At 45.4% G+C, this 14597-nt stretch overlaps 1 protein-coding gene across 6 annotated transcripts in view; it reads left to right on the top strand.

Moving 5' to 3' along the window:
* The first annotated feature begins 405 nt into the window (after nt 1–405).
* ADGRF5 (adhesion G protein-coupled receptor F5) overlaps nt 406–14597 on the top strand; it is a 98689-nt gene continuing 84497 nt past the window's right edge. The window contains exons 1-2 of one of the 6 annotated variants that reach the window (XM_082731137.1): nt 406–462; nt 592–940. The gene's annotated coding sequence lies outside the window, so the exon portion shown is untranslated. Of the gene's footprint in view, nt 941–14597 lie in introns of all 6 variants that reach the window. The other 5 variants (XM_082731147.1, XM_082731143.1, XM_082731146.1 and 2 more) reach the window with 5 other exon arrangements.

Here is a 14597-nt window from a genome sequence, read left to right as displayed (position 1 = left end):
GGATGTGCAAGATGTGGAGTTGCATAGAGGCCATATCAAAAGGGTCCTCGGACTGGATTTCATGGTCTGCTGTCACCAACCTGAAATCCTTAGTTTGTGGGCGAGTGGCCTTGCATTTTTATTTTTTTGCACTGAGCCCCACAAATTATGCAGAGGGTTCTGCTCCCAGCAATCTGTGGATGGCAGCCTTCGGATCATTCTTTAAACCCTAAGGCCAAATGGCCAGAGAACTCCACCAGTTGTCCCAAGATGAGGCACAGAAGGTCACCAGAGTCTTTCCTTCTGATGGCAAACAGACTCTTCAGGCCTGCTCTGACCTTCCTCCCTTCGGTGGCTCTGTAACACAACATCTGGACTGTGGCCAGAAATTGCTTCAGCCCAGTGGGCGAGGACGAGGGCATTCTTGACTTTTGCGGAGTTAAACACTTGGAGAAATTTCAGGAAGAAAGCACTTGGTGAAAGGTAAAAGCTAGCTGGCCGGTCAGCCCCCTGCCTGCTGCTCCGCTCATTTGGATTTTCATGGATCTTAGCGTGTTTATTCTTGTCTTTCCAGTGGCCAAAGGATAAGTTTAAATTTCTTATTTCCTCTAGGGAGCCCGGAAAAAGGCAACAGGCACCAAATACAGGAAATCATGTGGAGAGGATCTCTTATTTATTATGGTTCCCTTATTACTTCCCCTCCCCCAGCCTCCGCCCCCACCTCCAGCCACACTGTGTCTTCCAGCTTTTTCCTGCTGCAGAGAACAGAAGGCAGTTCACCTCTGCTCCCTGAGGTCTGTGTGAGCCCTGAGGCTCTGAAGTCTGGTCTTGGAAACCCCACCCTCCTGTGTCTGTGTGACTGAATGGGAGGCCCTTGAGTTTCACCTCACCTAAGAGGTTCTTGGGAAGATCTCCAGGACTGGGTCAAATTTTAGGAGGCTGCAAACCACAGAAGAGAAAGGTAGGTCCCTGAATTATTTTGTTCTGTCTCGCTGTGGATCGAGCTGCTCTGAAGTAGATGTGTGTGTCCATATGGCTTCTCCAGTTGGGTGTGGGGTTTCAACATGTGTGTCTTGTTGAGATTTACTGATACCTGGACTGTGAGAAAAAGTTGTGAGCAGGGAGGTGACATTTGGGTTTTTTGAATTTGAAGGTCTTTGAATAAAGAAGACTAACTAGCATGGTACGTGAAACATGAAGGTGATTCTTATTTTCTTCAGAGGGCAAATCTCATTAGAAGTTGCATGTTTTGGGTCTCTGCATAAGGGGAAAAAGCTTACCGCCTGCCTTTTCTTTTCAAAACAGACCCCTACCATGATTTTTTTTAAAAATTTCTTTCTAAGACGAGCTTCTTTTTTTGTTTTTATTTTTTATTTGATTCTGATTTTTTTTTTTTTTTTTGGAGTTAAAAATGTACCAGAGTTCACAAAGGATTTCTCACAGGAATAGAAATAGGTGTTTGTTTGTTTGTTTGTTTTAAGATTTTATTTGTTTATTTTAGAGAGAGAGAGCATGAGAGAGGGAGAGAGAGATGGATCATCAATGGGGGGAGGGGTAGAGGGAGAAGCAGACTCCCTGCTGAGCAAGGAGCAGGACGTGGGACTCGATCCCAGGACTCTGGGATCATGACCTGAGCCGAAGGCAGACGCTTAACCAACTGAGCCACCCAGGCACCTGAAACAGGTGTTTCTAATTTAGAGTACCTGTAAGTTATAAGTAAATGAACAAGCATTCTGTTCAGGATCTGGTGGACTTCCATGTTAATTTTCCATGTTTGAAAATATGAAACCATTGCTCTCTCTGCTGTTTCCTGAAATCAGAAGTGTGTAGTGACAATGTCTATCAACTGGTGGCTGGGAGGCTGATTTTATTTATCCTGCTGTGATAACTGGTTGCCAGGATGGTGCTCACCCCTTGGCTGGTGGCTTTCATTGGTTACTATTGAGAGTCAAGATGATGTGTCAACCCAGACCTAGAGAGGGGTCAAGCTTTATTCAAATAATAGGACATATTTCTCTGGATTATTTTTTTGCCTTTCCTGTTTCTGTTGTTTCATTTTTGTCTTCACAACTGTGCCTTCTTCTGGAAGAAATATCTTCTGGTGGCGTCACAGAATATTAGCCAGTTTATAGTCATTTTTTGAATACTGGCTATTCTTCCCAAGCTTATTCAGTTCAGATGCTTGTGATTTCTTGCCACTTACGAATTCTACCTTAGCACAGTCTCCCTCCATTCCATCCTCCATCCTACTACAGGGTTCTTGGGAAAATGCAATTCTGATAATGTCATTCTCCTCAGTGAAATATTTCCTCCTCACCCCATTGCTTACATCCTTGCTACTTAAAGGGTAGACCGTTCTGAGAACAGCTGTATCACCCATCATTTGGAGCTTGTTAGGGATGCAAATTCTCCACTCCCCAGATTTAATGAATCTGTATTTTAACTAGGCCCCTGGGAGATTCATATGGACATTAAAGCTTCAAAAATTCCAACTTAAGAAAAGCAGACAAGACCTTCTAAGTTTGTTCGTTTTCATCCCATCCAGCCTTACCTCTCACCACCTGTCTTTCCTGCCATACTGAACACCTTCTCTTTCCCCAGGATGTGAGAGCTTAATGCCTACCTACACCTTTGTGTGCTGTTCTCCCTGTCCAGGAGGTCACCATTCATCTTCATCTGCAGCCTGCTAGGTCCCCCTCCATCCCCTCACCCAGTCTGCCTCAGACCAAGTGTCTTTCCAGTCCATGCTTTATAGCACTTGGTGAAATGCTTCTGTCATAGCCCATAGCATGCTCTTTTATGACTGCTATGCTTATTTTCATCTGTGAGAGTTATGGGCTTTTATTTTTGAATCTAGAACTCTTGAAGCAATGTCAAGTGTTTACTGAATTCATGAAGAAATGAATGAATAACCGAATGGACATATTGACTGAAGAACCCAAATTAATTACCAGACTGAGATCTATAGTTTGAAGTTTTCCAAGGAGATTGCCAATCCCCATAATATTTTCCCATGCTGCCTTTTATGACACTTTGTTGGATTTTCTTCACCAAGTATTTTGAGTACCCACTGTGTGCCATACCTTTCAGAATCTATTTTTTCTAGAGAGAAAGAGAACACGTGTGAGTGGAGGTGGAGGGGGCAGAGGGAGAGGGAGAGAGAAAATCTTAAGCAGACTCCATACTCAGTTTGGAGCCCAACATGGGCCTTGATCTTATGACCCTGAGATCATGACCTGAGCCAAAATCAAGAGTTGGATGCTTAACCAACTGGACCACCAGGCGTCCCCAGAATCTTTTCTCTATGCCTCAATGGACAGCCTCTGCCATTAGGTGTTTCTCTACCAGTGCCCCTGTTGTCCACCACTCTACGTCAGAGACTTACTCATTTTTCAACATCTATGTACCAAGCACATGACACCTACTGGACACTGTGCTGTGCGCTTGGGGTATGATGGCAAATGACACAGATGTGACTACTGTCTCCATGCAGCTCCCCTTGCAGAGAGCACATTCTTGATCATCCTCTACCCCACTTCTCCCTAAAAGACGTTAAAGAAAGCTGAAGTCTGATCTCTAATCCATATTGGAACATCCAGGGAAAGGCATTAGGCTCTGGAAGGCAGCAGGATTTAGGAGAAAGAAAGCTGGGTTGTGTTTTGGGGCCCTGATTCAGTCCTGTACCTGGAACTCACTTGCCATGTGAATTAGGGTGGGGCCATACCCATTCTCTGAACTTTGATTTTTCTCGAGTGGTGAGCAAGATACAGAGTCATAAGAAGAGAAGCTCTTGCCTTTAAGGGCACATGGAGAAGATGATGTCCAGGGAGTCTCTGTGCTCACCTTCTCTCTTGCTGCATGTTGATTGAAAGCCAACGCTCTGTAGTACTCTGAGTCAAGTGGGCAAAGAATAGATCTTAAAGGAGTCGTGGCGTTGTTCTGCTGTGTGCTCAGCCAGCAAGCACAGTGTGGCAGTGTTTCCTAAGGAGCAGTGCCCTGCAGCTTGAAGAAACCCACTTGGCATTAGCTGTTGGGTACAGAGCTGGCTGAAGTAGGGCAACTAAGGAAGGAGACAATGTCATCCTCAGGCAATCTCTGTCTTTGGAAAGCAGCCAGAAGGGAAGGATATAGCTTTACCAAGTAGTCCAGGATGAATCTAAGAGTTTCAAGACATCTAGCCAGTCCCTGACCCTCACTGTGGCAGAGCTACAAAGATTTCTTTTTTCTTTTTCCACCTAAAGATCTGTGTCTTAAGCAGATGTCACCTAGAACTCAAGGTTGGGCAGGACATAGTATACGTTGTCCCCATGCTTGGTGCTCCCATGGGGCACATGGTCACCCTGTCTTTGTTATCCAGACACAACCAGCAGCTTAGTCTATGGCAAACTGCTTGGGCAATCAAGATAATGACTCTTTCAGTCTTCAAGCCCACTTGTGTTGCTCCCTGATTTTCTGGAGCTTCCAAAGGAAATGCCCCTAGATCTCCTGGATTTCTTCTTGCTACCTGTTACTCATGCATCTCTTTGCCTCCACCTTCCTGCACACCGCCTTGTCTTTTTTCACCTTTCAGCAGCCAAAGTGTCTTCTGCTGGTCATTTCCTAACCCTTCAAGTTAACATTAATCTCTATAAGTAAGCACAAGTTGTAGCAACAAAAGGATGGTCAGCCTGCATAAGAGGTTTCTAATGGCCTCCCACCAATCTCACAATGTACCAGAGATCAACCTTGGCCATACCTGGTCAACACTTCTTTTTAAAATCAGAGGCAGACCTGGTTTTGAATCCCCCTTCTGTCACTTCCTTTCATAAGTAACTACATCTTGCCAAGTCTTAGTTTCATTTTTGGAAAAGCGGATAATCCTTTGCACACAAGGTCGTAGAGATCAATCAGTTTCAGTACCTAATGTGTTGCCTCAAGGCACACATCAGATCTTAAAAGAGGAGGCTGGCGAACATGATAAAAATGAGGAAATTGTCATTTGCAGACTCTTTGAAGGAATGAGGTGATATTCAAAGTAAAAAGTTGGTCTCGTAGCATGTGGAGGTTGTCTTCAAATATTTAAAGATTGCTCCATGTGGGAAAAGAAGTCAACAGAAGATTGATGAGTGAAAATTATAGGGTAACAGGTTTTAGTTCAACGTGTGGAAGTATTTACCCACTGTCAAGACTGTCTAAAACCGGGTGAGCTGCCTTGCGGCGTGGTGAACGCCCTGTCCCAGGCAGTGTGCCAGCACCCTGTTAGCCCGTGGCCGGGGTGTTCCCGAAGGGATGCCCGCACTGGGTGGGGTCCGGGTGATGACCTCTAGGTCCTTCCCGCTCAAAGCTACCAGGACTCTTGTGATGTCAGGTTCCCAACACAAACCACCAAAGGAGGGTTACCAAAAAAAAAAAAAAAAAAAAAAAGCGTCAGGCTGTAGAGTGATCATAGCTGCATTTTTACTAGCTTACCCAACGTATCTGAAATGATCATTTCTAAATAGGGTCTTTGCCACAACAATAGAGCTACAATGGACTTCCAGGAAAAGCAAAAAAGAAATGAGAACAATGGAGTGGGAAAAGTTCACCCCAAACCACTCTTCTTGGGTTACTCTTTAACTAGATTGTGGGTTCCTCCTTGTGCTGCAAACACATTCTTATTTGATGGAAAATTGTCATATTTTGGTACATTTTCTACCAAACTAGTTTCAGGCAAGCAACAGCAAACTCATAGCTTTGTCTCTGATCTCTGCCATATCCAAGAAACAGAAGCACTACTCTATGGAGATGTATTCTTAGCTGTTCAGAAATCTAATTTTTATATCTTCTTTTTTTAAAAGATTTTATTTATTTATTTGACAGAGAGAGAGATAGAGAGCAAGAGAGGGAACAAAAGACAGGGGAGTGGGAAGGGGAGAAGCAGGCTTCCTGCTGAGCAAGGACCCTAACACTGGGCTTGATCCCAGGACCCCAGGATCATGACCCGAGCTGAAGGTAGACGCTTAACCAACTGAGCTACACAGGTGCCCCCAGAAACCTTATTTTTTTTTTTATTTTCAGCATAACAGTATTCATTATTTTTGCACTACACCCAGTGCTCCACGCAATCCGTGCCCTCTATAATACCCACCACCTGGTACCCCGACCTCCCACCCCCCCGCCCCTTCAAAACCCTCAGATTGTTTTTCAGAAACCTTATTTTTGAAAGTGCTAAATAAATGATGCTACTTTCCTCTAAATGGTAGGGACCATAAGCAGGATACAGGACTCTTGTTGGGGAGAGGAGAACCAGGCTATCTGCCTGCTCTAAGTTGAGGTCTTTGGTCATTGTTCCCACCCACCTTTCTTTTCTGCTGAATGAGCCACATTGATCACAGCCTCTCTGCCAGTTAAGGACCTGGAGACTTAGAGTCGGGAGACGTTAGCTCAGGTGGGTCCCAGGTGCGTCCTGTATTGCTGAGCTACCCCAGTCTTCTTTGCTAGTACTTTAGCTTCGTGGACTCCAAAGAACTGGCTGACCAAGTGTTTTTGAAACCTCACATCTTCTGCAGTAGGTTGGGGAACAAGTCAGTATGCCAGGCTCTTTTCAATCTTGTTTTAGGATCCCAGAGCAAAAGAGCAGTTGTCCTCGCCACAGAAATGGGTATCAGCAAATGCTCCGTTCTGTGAAAGCCAATCGAAACCGTGATATATTTTATTCTCCAGGTTTACCTAGGCTTGCTCTCTTAAAAACAAAGTTTAAAAAAAATCCCTTTGAAATATAAAGAACTGTGCATGGCAAAACCATAGACATCCATGCAGACCAGTGTGTTTATTTTTAGATGAACATCAGCCTGGCCAGCACAGCAAAGCAACTGTCTAATGTCCAAACTATGGCCCTGGGAATTTCCTCTAACAAGGCTGTGTTTCCGTGCATTGTTACAGTACAAAGGGCAGGAGGCCTGAGTGGAAGGCTCATGGTAACCCCGCCCAGCAAGAGATCTGGAACCTGTCATTCCCTCAATCTACATGGTCCTTAGTGCCGGGGTCAACATGAAGGTCTCCTGCCAGCTCTGGGCAGATGCAAATGAGTAGACATGTATGATTATTTCATCTAAAAATATCCCAGAGACCCATGAGTCCATTTCAAAAATAAAGGCTCAGCTTTCTATCAACAGCCAAGGATCTAATCCTTACCCGGGCCATGAAGTGGATTCTGGTCTAGCCCAGAAACAGGGATGTCATTGAAAGGTTCTGCATTTGACTGCAATTAATAAAGGGGTTGTCAAGCATATTGTAGTACAAAAGCATCTGTGCCGCATACTACAGCCACACACACACACACACACACACACACACAGAGAGAGAGAGAGAGAGAGAGAGAGAGAGAGCAGGTATCAAATAGTTATCTGAATCACCCTGATCTTTACTGCTCTCTTAGGCCAGTTTCTGTTCCTTAATTTATCTATCTATGAAATGGGTACAACAAACCTCATGTCCTATTAGTTTTGGGGAGAAATAAGGTACAGTATTACAAATCAACTGACTCAAACTAGACTTCTGCTAAAAGTTTTTACATTTGGGGCCTAATATGCTTGGTGCACCTTACAAGAAATTACTGTCAGAATTTTGATCATCAAGGCTATGGGGGGGATTTGGTTGTTGCTGTTTTGAGGGTTGCTTTTTTGTTTTTGTTTGATCTTCTATTATTGTTATTATTATTATTGTTATTATTATTTGCCACTATAAAGAAAGAAACCTAATCTGTGACTTCATTGGCAGACTTTGCTAGTCGAGTTGTCATGGCATTGCCAAGCTGTCCCTGCTGCTGGGGAAGGTCACTGCATTAGACTCAAGGTCACAACACTCAGGGTTTTATCTGGGGGTCACTGCGGAAGATGAAGGGGTAGGTCTCAGGTCAGCGTGTAGCGGCCCCTGCCCACTCTCTGCAGGGTCTTCGACCTGCATTCCAGCAGCCTGTGTGGGGATGGGGCCCTGGTACCATCAAAGGCCAGAGGGGCAAGAGGACCGCACTTACACAGGGCAGCCCTGAGCTGGGATTGTAGGACTCTGTTAGTAGGTGGGATGTCCAAACCCCTTCAGGTCTGCAGATGCAGGAAAAGGTGTTGTAGCCCTTTGAAGAAAATGCAAGAATGTTGTTAAAAACGCCTTTATGGATTGTTTTGTTTGCAAGTGTTTATTATCAGACACCCCTCAGGGGTTCACAGGGCAGGTTGCAAATGTCCGAAGTGGGGCCTGGGAATTTCCTTCTACAAAGGCCCTGCTTCCTCTCTTTGTTAATCCTCAGAGAACAAGTGGAAGCATTACTAGAGATCCTGACTTAACCCCTTCTCCTGTCCACCGCGCCTGGGTCCCCACTTCACGGAACAATCAAACCTCTATCCTGTTGAGGAGCAGAGAGATCTCAGGGTGCATGGGTGTGCACTTGTAGGGGTGTGTGTGTGTTGGTGAGAAATAGATAATAAAGCACAAAGCATAGCATTTTAAAAGCTTTCATTCAGTATCATAACATGCACCCAATCATGGTTTAGACCAGGGAAAAGTTCTACTTTCTTTACCATATATGCTTCTCTATGAAAAAGGCTGATCTAGTTCTAGTTTCCTGTCTCTGGAGCCACGACACTTCTAGAATGACAGTTGCTGTTCTCTTTTTGGGATCCACTTACTGCCTAACGTGGAACACCACGAATTGAAGATCTTCCAATCAACCCAGTGGTTTTATGCTAAGACCTAAATTCTACTGGGCACCAAGGAGAAGTAGACATTCTGCCTGCAAGAAATGTCAAAAATATGTAAATTTTACAGATATATACAGATCTGGCAAAGAAGCCAGATAACTGTAGAGTCTAAGTTTGGGGCGATCGGAAGAGATACATGAACTCTCACCCAGCTGAGATTCTAAATATCCCCAGAGACATTTTCAGTGTTTCCTTTGCTCACAAATCTCCAAACACCAGCATGAGTGAGTGCATGAGTACACATAGACACACATACGTGCATTCATGCGCACCCACACACACACACACAAACACACACACACACACACGCACATATCAGTCCCAGGAAATAACTTTGCCTTCCCAGAGGAAATAACTCCCTTGCTTTCTCACACCAACTCCATGAAAGGATCAGCTTCAACACCCACCTCTTCCTCCTCCTTTCCTGTCTCCAGAGATGACCTTTCCCAAATCCAGAGCTCTGCTCCCCTCCCCTTCCCATCCCCCCCCACCCCCAATGGCCTCACTACTCTCCTCTCTGATTGGTTCTTTCCCATTATCCTCGAATTCTACACAGGTCCTTCTCATTTCAAAACGATAGGAACAGCAAATCTTCCACAATCCCATACTGCTCCTCCATCTTCTTTTTCTTTTGCCAAATATATATATATATATATATATATATATATATATATATATTTTTTTTTTTTTTTTTTAAGTGTTTTGCCGGTTTCCAGTCCCTAGTTCTTGATTCTGAAATTTTAGTTCTGCAGCTCTTCTTTTGATTTTTTTTTAAAAAATGTTTTCTTTATTTATCTGACAGAGATCACAAGTAGGCAGAGAGGCAGGCAGAGAGAGGAGGAGGAAGCAGGCTCCCTGCAGAGCAGAAAGCCCGATGTGGGGCTCGATCCCAGGACCCTGGGATCATGACCTGAGCTGAAGGCAGAGGCTTAACCCACTGAGCCACCCAGGTGCCCCTGCCAAATATATTTTTGAAGAATTTTGGTCGTGTCCACCTTCATGTCATCACCAAGCACTCAGCCTGCAAACCACAGGGTTCTGCTCCCCCACCTGCGCTCCCCGGTACATGCTGGAGAATGCGCTTGCCCAGACTCTCTCTAACCTCCATGTCCCTGAACCCGTCGCAGTTCCTTGCCCATGACACCTGTTGTTGATTACGGCCTCCCCCAGTCTGGTCCCTGCTTGCTGGGACCCCACAGTCTCCCTCCTCCTTCTCTTGCTGAGCCTTCCCCGTTTTCTTTGTAGGTCCTTCCCTCCTGCTGTGCCCTCCCCTTCCTGATGGCTGTGATCTGGACCACCTTCTCCACCTGCACCACCTCCCTGCCACACTCTGTTCCTCTGTCTAAAGTCCTCTTTTCTCCTTTCTCTGTCAACTAAACATGGGTCCTCCTGACCCCGTTTTAAATGTTCACACAGCGACTTGATTTGGGGCCCCCCCATCCATGTGCAGAACTCTCCTCTCTTCCAGCTGTTCGCCCAGCACTTCCCCAAGCCTCTGCCAGAGGCCTTGTGTATTTGCATTCGCAGCAATTGTTCTCCTGCATGTTCTCCCAGGAGGCAGGGATGCCATCTTATTCATCTTTTTATTCCTGGCCCCTGGCATGGTACCTGGCACAACAGGTTTTCAATCAATGTTTGATAGAAAATTGGGAAAGAAGTGTCCGTTCACAGACATTTTGGTATAAGCTTATCCCTGAGTTTGAATAACACCTGTACTGTTATGCGATGGCTGTATTAAGAAGCCTTGATATTTTAAAAAGATTTGTTTATTTATTTATTTGACAGAGAGATCACAAGTGGGCAGAGCAGCAGGCAGAGAGAGAGAGAGAGAGAGAGAGAGAGAGTGGGAGAAGCAGGCTCCCTGCTGAGCAGAGAGGCCAATGCAGGGCTCATCTCAGGACCCCAAGATCATAACCTGAGCTGAAAACAGAGGCTTAACCCACTGAGCCACCCAGGTGCCCCCAAGAAGCTTTGATTTTAATATAATTTTTTAGAAGATTTATTTGAGAGAGCGAGAGAGGAGGGGAGGGGCCAAGGGAAAGGAAGAGAGATAATCTCCAGCAGGCTTCCCTTTGAGCATGGAATCCAATGAGGGGCTCAATCCCAGGACCCCGAGATCATGACCTGAGCTGAAATCAAGAGTCGGACGTCCAACCGACTGAGCCACCCAGGCACCCCTCTTTTAATGTAATTTTTAAAACTAAGCTATGCACATTTAAGATACTAACAATACTTCACTTTTTCTCAAAACTGAAATCACAATTCTTAACACTTCTTATCTGAGGTTTCAATCCCTGTTTAAATGACAACTTGGACTTCATGTTGAATTTAAATTTCCCCTTGGGGAGAGTTTCTGATTGTGTCATGAATGACAATGTATTTTCATGCACCTGAAGTGGGGTGGCCATGTCAGAGCAGGACCAAGAGTTTGCCAAGGTCACCGCTGCTTCGCTGGGAAGCGGGTGTTGTGTAAACTGCACCTGCAGAAGCCAGAGATGGATTTGCACAGTTGTCTGCAGGAGGACTGGGGAGGTCCCAGGAGAATGAGGCTGAGCCCAGTCCGTGCAGAATCCAGCCGACCTGCAGTCTTCTGGCAGCTTGCAGGGCAGGTCAGCGCTTCAAGGACAGAGCCTGAGGTGGCCCAGATCTGCAACCTCCCTGGGGCCAGGAGGAGAGAATAGGTGAACAGTTCTCTATTTTCAAGAATCTCAACCCTTTAAAAATCTCTGTATTGGGTTTTTGTGATAATGGGTGTAAAATATTAGCACGAGAGAACTAGCCATCACCCGCAGACAAACGGAATGGAGCACGGATCACAGTGCAGATTGCCGGGCCCCGCCCAGACCTATTCCCACCTGTGTGGGTAGGCAGGTGGGAACGGGGGCTGGGAAGGCAGCAGTCTGCAGAGTACGGGCTTTTCAAACAGCACATGAGATGAGGCTTCCAAGGTCTGATGCACACTGAGCTGTGCATAAGTCACAATATTTAGAAAGTATCTGCCAGCTTGTGTTGAGAAAAGTGCTGACGCTGATGGCATAGGGGGCCCTCCCTGCATTCCTCTTGTAGGTTAATAGTTTTGTCATCTGGGCTCATCTTTGCAGGGACCCTCTTCCTGTCAAAGTTGCAACCCTTCTCTGAGCCGCAAGTTTGGAGGAGAATCCTACACGGCTTTGTACCATTGCTCATACCATCACGTGTTTAACTTTTGGTGTGTTTATGTCGTGACAGCTTGTTCAGGGCACAACGGAGTGCAGGGACAGGAGCCGGGTTTGGGGTTCAGATTCTGCCTCAAATTCTTCCATTTGTTTGCCCTCAAATCTATATAGGGTTTTTTTTAAAGATTTTATTCACTTACTTGACAGAGAAAGAGATCAGAAGTAGGCAGAGAGGCAGGCAAAGAGAGAGGGGGAAGCAGGTTCCCCGATGAGCAGAGCGCCCAATGCGGGGCTTGATCCCAGGACCCTGTGATTATGACCTGAACCAAAGGCAGAGTCTTAACGCACTGAGCCACCCAGGCGCCCCTAAATCTGTATAGTTTTTAAATGAGGCTTGGCAAATTGATGGACTGTTCTAAGCCTCCCTCTCTCAGATGGGAATAGCTAAGGAGTTCATAGAGTGTTGTGAAAATTAAATGACATCGTGCATGACCCATTTCTTTAAAGTGCTCAGCCCAGCCCCTGTGGTGGAGTTGGTTCTCCCCCAGAGGCAGCGATTAATAATGAAAACAAAAGTATCATCGATGGACTCTGGCAACTGAGGAACAGAGAGAATACATAATTTACCCGAATTTACATAGCTAGTAAGTGGTAGAACTCGGACTTGAACCCAGGTACTCTGGTGCCAGATCCCACGCTCTTGGCCTCTTAGAGCACCTCCGATTGTGCGCTCACCATTCGTAAGCACTGGCCTACTCTGTGCCCAATGCTATGCTAGGTGCCAGGAATTCCACAATAGACAGATGGGGTCCTGCCTTGGGGCTGAGAGTGAGGAAAACAGGGATCACACATAGACCATGCCAGCACAGTTCAGTAAGGGCTCTGACAGAGGGCTGTGAGGGGCAGAGGTGTACACACAACTAGAGGGAGTCAGAGACAGCCTCTTGCACAGAATGACCTTGACTCGGACCTTGAAGGACAATGGGAGTTAGACAAGTGAACATGGAGGAAGGAGGCAGTTCTGGACAGAGGCTGGAGAACACAGTGGTTGCAGGGCACTGAGGGGCTTCAAGGGGAGAGAAGAAGATGAGGACAAAGTGGCAGAGGGAGGTAAAGCTGGATAGGTAGGCAGAAGCCCTACGGTTAAGGTAATTTGTCATTTGGAGAAAAGGAAAGACTCTCCATGAACTAAGCCAGCAGCTCCCCATCTGTCAATGTTTCTCTAAACAAACACGGAACTTTTGATTCAACAGGCCTAGGCCTGGGGACCAGGCAACAGTATTTTCCTCCAAAAAAAAAAAAAAAAAATCATGTTCTATCTTAGTGCTTATTAAACTTTTGTGTACCTCAGAGTCACCTCGGAGAGCTTGTTTTAACGCTGATCACTGGGCCTACTCCCCAGGATTTTTGGAACCTGGAGGTCAGGGTAGTCTCAAGAATTGGCATTTCTAACAAATTCCCGAGTGGTGTTCGTGCTCCTGGTTTGTGGTCCTGTAGAGCACAATCTCCAATAATATAGTCAAGAACTTAGGTTTAATTACTTATTTGTGTGATTCTTTTTTTTTTTTAATTAAATTCAATTTAGTTAACATATAGTGTTTCATTAGTTTCGGGGTAGAGTTTAATGATTCATTAGTTGCATATAACACGCAGTGTTCATTACATCATGTACCCACCCTAATGTCCATCACCCGGTCCCCCCATCCCCCCACCCCCACCCCTCCAGCAACCCTCAGTTCCTTCTTTATAATTAAGAGTCTCTTAATGGTTTGCCTTCCTCTGTTTTCATCTTATTTTATTTTTCCTTCCCTTCCTCTACGTTCATCTGTTTTGTGTGATTCTTTTCTTTTTTAAAGGAAAGGTTTTGTGTCGTTCAAAGATTTTATTCATTTATTTGTCAGAGAGAGAGAGCACAAGCAGGGGAGCGGCAGGCGGAGGGAGAAGCAGGCTTTCCACTAAACATGGAGCCCAAAGCAGGACTTGATTCCAGGACCTTGGGATTGAGATCTGAGCTGAAGGAAGATGCTTAACCAACTGAGCCAACCAGGCATCTCTGTTTTGTGTGATTCTTCAGCTGTATTAAAATTTGAAAATTCCTGCAAGGAAGAATGACTCAATCTTTTACCTTCTTTTCTCTAATGTTTCTTTAACTTTTGAATATTTCTGTAGTTGAAGAAAATTTAATCCAAATATTCCTGAAATTCTGGTTGATTTTGATCGGTAAGTGCTCAAAATATGGTGACTTGTAGGTGTCATTGGAATTTCAAAAATCAACCTTTGAAACTTCTGTTTGCAAAGCAGGAAGTCGCTTGTGGCCCAGAGCAAACACTTCAGGTGAAGGGTTTGCCCGTTTGGAGGCCTTTAGAGTCTCAGCTTTTGAGTGTGTTTCTCTGCCTTTTAAAACAGTGTGATTCTGGGGTGCCTGGGTGACTCAGTGGGTTAAAGCCTCTGCCTTCGGCTCAGATCATGATCTCAGGATCCTGGGATCAAGCCCTGCATGGGGTTCTCTGCTCAGCAGGGAGCCTGCTTCCCTTTCTCTCTCTCTGCCTGCCTCTCTGCCTGCTTGTGATCTCTGTCAAATAAAAAACAAACAAACAAACAAACAAACAAACAAACAAACAAAAACAGTGTGATTCTGAGTCTTTACAGAATGGGCTGTGGATGTGGAAATAGGCAATTGGTGTCTTTGAGTGTGACCAGCTGGCTAAGAGCAACATATATCCCGATGGTTGTTATTTCCTCCTTGATA

Source organism: Mustela nivalis (assembly GCF_964662115.1).
Source record: "Mustela nivalis genome assembly, chromosome: 5".
NCBI lineage: Eukaryota > Metazoa > Chordata > Mammalia > Carnivora > Mustelidae > Mustela > Mustela nivalis.
The sequence above is the reverse complement of the archived record's forward strand: the minus strand, read 5'-3'. Positions and strand labels throughout refer to the sequence as shown.